Source organism: Acanthochromis polyacanthus, chromosome 6 (genome assembly GCF_021347895.1).
Source record: "Acanthochromis polyacanthus isolate Apoly-LR-REF ecotype Palm Island chromosome 6, KAUST_Apoly_ChrSc, whole genome shotgun sequence".
Classification (NCBI taxonomy): Eukaryota; Metazoa; Chordata; class Actinopteri; family Pomacentridae; genus Acanthochromis; species Acanthochromis polyacanthus.
This window is the reverse complement of record NC_067118.1, coordinates 42917589-42921562: the sequence shown is the minus strand read 5'-3', so window position 1 is coordinate 42921562 and position 3974 is coordinate 42917589.

Sequence of the window (3974 nt, the reverse complement as noted above, 5' to 3'; positions counted from 1 at the left end):
GTTTGTGTGTTTTTGTGTTGCTAAACATGAACACAGCTTTAAGTTTTGTCGCAATGCTGAAGACTTTTACTCACGGCTAAGTTTCTAGGAGAGTTTAGGTGGAAATACTTGTTCAGTGTCTTATGTTTTTGGTTTGTTTTGGTGTTTTTGTGCACCGTTTTTGTTTCAGGACTCTGTGCAGGTTGTGATTCTCACCACTAGATGTCAGTAGCTGCTTGTTTTTATGCAGTGGAGCTCCACAGTTTATACCGGGGTGTCCAACATGAGGCCCGTGGTCCAAAAGTGGTCCTCCAGAGGGTCCAACATGAGGCCCGTGGTCCAAAAGTGGTCCTCCAGAGGGTCCAACATGAGGCCCGTGGTCCAAAAGTGGTCCTCCAGAGGGTCCAACATGAGGCCCGTGGACCAAAAGTGGTCCTCCAGAGGGTCCAACATGAGGCCCGTGGACCAAAAGTGGTCCTCCAGAGGGTCCAACATGAGGCCCGTGGACCAAAAGTGGTCCTCCAGAGGGTCCAACATGAGGCCCGTGGACCAAAAGTGGTCCTCCAGAGGGTCCAATCCGGCCCTCAGAGTGTAAAAATTCCAGAGAAGACATTAACTGCAGATTGTAAATTAGTAAAACTATAAATTTAAAATCATTTCTAGACCATGACAAGTTGTTAGATCAGAAAGTAAAATACGAGATTGTTTATTGTTCTTTTGCCGTTTTGTGTCTCATTTTTGTAATAATTTGTCTTTTTTGTCGTTTTGTGTTTTCTTTTGTCTCGCTTGTTTTTTTGTCTAATTTTTGTCATTTTGTGTTTTGCTTTATTCATTGTTTGGTGTCTTGTTTATCTTGTTTGTGTTGCTCAGCTTTTTTGTTGCTTTGTAGCTTTTTTGTCTCTTTAGTTTTGTGTCATTTGTTTCATTTTTTGTCATTTTGTTTCTCGCTTTCATCATTGTGTCTCATTTTTGTAATTTTTCTTGTTTTGCCATTTTATGTTTTCTTGTTTTGTTTGTTTTTATTGTTTTGTGTGGGTTCTTTGTCTGTCTTGTGGTGTTTGTCTACTTTTTTGTCATTTTTTTGTCATTTTTGTCCTTGTTTGTCATTTCTGTAAATTTTTTGTTTCATTTTTGTTTTTTTGTCACTTTGTAACTTTTATGTCAAATTTGTTTTGTTTCGGGTTGTTAGTCTCATTTTTTATCATTTTTTTGTTTTGCTTTATTTGTTGTTTTGTGCATTGTTTTTGTTGTTTTGTGTCTTTTTGTCTCGCTTATGTCCTTTGCCCATTTTTTTGTCACTTTGTAATGTTTTTTTCTAATTTTTTGTCTCTTTTTTTGTCTCTTTTTTTCTGATTTTTGTTGTTTTTTGTGTCATTTCGGTAATATTTTGTGTTGTTTTGGTGTTTTTTGTCTTTGTTTGTCTCACTTTTGTCATTTTGATCATAACGTAAAATACTAGCTTGTTCAGGTCCAGATAGCTGTGATTATAATTAGTTATTTATAAGTTATTATGCTGTGATTTTCCCCTGTAGATCAAACTGGGCTGAATGTGGAACCTGGACTAAGATGAGTTTGACTCTCCTGATTTAAAGACTTCAGCAGTAAATTGTAGTCAGTCTCCAGCCCATGACAGGGTTAACAGCCCCAGATGGTTTGGTTCTGGGTTTAAATGACAGACTGTTGATCTTTCTCCTCCTCAGCAGGTAAATCCTGATGAGCTACAGATTGAAGGCTGTCGGTTCATCTCCAGGTCCTCTGCTGGACGTTTCTATTCAGGTTTCTCAACATCACAAAGACAGAAGGTCAGTCTGCTTCAGTGATCTTTGTAGAAATGAGTTCAAACTGAATCAAACTCCAACTGGAGACAGATTCTCTCCGCTGTTGTTTAAAGGCTGTACCTGGTTTAGCTCCCTGTTAATGAGGTCAGCCTCAGGAGGACATTAAGGTGAGATTACTGTCGTTGGTGATCGCTCTTTTTGCACGTCAGCATCCACTGTTCATGTAGAAGTCCAGCCTGAAGGACGGCTGCAGTTTGCAGGTTAAAGTAAAGCTGGCGGTTGTACTGAAGCGATGTTACCTCAGTATGACTTCAGCATTCACTTTTATCTTGTTGCTTTTCTGCTTTTTAGCCTATTTTTAGCGTATTGTTTTCTTTCTTGAGCAGAATCAGCACAAGAGTTTCTGTCAGGATAAATAAAAGTTAATCTGAAAGAGGGGACTACTTAGAATTCTGACTTTTATGAACTCGGTAGAAGGAAATTACAGGTAAAAAGATCCATCACAAAGGAAGGTTTTAGGCCTGGTCTGCCTCCCAAAAGACTTTATTTTCTTCATCCTTCAAATGTTTCTACACCAAATTGAAGACATTTGTTTGTCTTTCTCGTTTATTTTCACTCCTGGATTTGTGCTGCGTACAGTTCTAAGCTTTTAATGTTGAACATGACTGCACGTTATCGCCACGTCACGCTGCACTTTGCTCAAAGATGTTCTTATGTTGACTGTAGTTGTTTCTTACGTGGTGTATGAGCCTAAATGTTAAAGCCTTAGATGCATCCTTTAGACTAAAATGTGTTCAAATGCCAGGTGTATGAAGGAAGGTAATCAGAAATACTGCAGCTTCCATTCACAGTTTTAGGAAATATAAACAGTTCAAAATATATAAACATAAGTGGAAATATGTCCTAAGAAATAAACATTTATAAACCAGCGTGTGCAGTAAACAATATGCAGGTTTACAGTCTAATAAATGGTGTTACTGCTCATTATTCAGGGCTAAGAGGTGGAAAAATAAGTTCACTTTTCCACTTTGTTCTTCAGAAAAGTTCTCTTCCTGTTCTGGAAACAATCAGCCAAACTCCCATCAACTGCTTACTATAAATCCTTCTATAACTGCAAACAAAAACTCTGTTTGTCGATTCTTTGCAGAGAGGATAAAGCTTCAGGCTGCTGTAGGTCCGTCTCCATGGTTCCGTCTGCTGTGTGGACGCTCACATTGTTCTGGAGCAGAAGCAGCAACTCCAAGCTTTATTCTGCTTTTTTTACATTCAAACATTTCAGTTTTTGTGGACGGTGATACAAAGCCTTATAGCGTCCAGTTCTACGCTAAGATAGCTTTTATAAAACCTCCAACAGCTCCGTGTTTCACATCCATGGTGCCACATGAGGAGTGCTTTAGTGTAAAGTGAAGCGTATTCATTTGCAGATGTAGTCCAGGAGAGTCCAACTTATTCCAGTCCAGGTTCCACATTCAGCCCAGTTTGTCCCAAACGGACCAGTGAAGCCACAGCATAGTAACCTATCGATAACCACAACTCCTGATGGTTCCTTTGTTTTAGTGCAAAAAATTACACTTGGACAAAAACAACAGAAACAGACAAAATATCACGAAAATGAGACACAAAATGACAAAAGAACAATCTAGTATTTTACTTTCTGATCCAAACAACTTGTCCTGGTCTAGAAATGATTTTAAATTTATAGTTTTACTAATTTACAATCTGCAGTTAATGTCTTCTCTGTAATTTTTACACTTTGAGGGCCGGATTGGACCCTCTGGAGGACCACTTTTGGACCACGGGCCTCATGTTGGACACTCCTGATTATAGTAGTTTCATGGGGTAATACAGTAAGAATAGAATTTCAACATGAAGATAAAACTCTTTATAAATATTGATCCTCAAATGTATTTTTTTCTAATATTTTGTAAAGTTCCTTCTGTTCATATCTCCTCCTGAAATTCTCACTAAATTACAAATATTTGTTTTTTCACTCCTGAATTATCTGGATACAGTTTACTGTTGAACCTGACCACAGTGCGTGACTGAGTGTGAGCTTGCGTGTGCGCGTGCACCTGCGCATGCCCGCGTGGCCTTGGCCTCGGTCCAAAGCGCCTCCCTGCTATTGGCTGCGCTCCTGCGACAGTTCGGACCAACTGAAGGCTGCTTTTAGCCAGAGATTAGCCATATTCATAGGCTGTGCTGTCTGACACGCCCCTC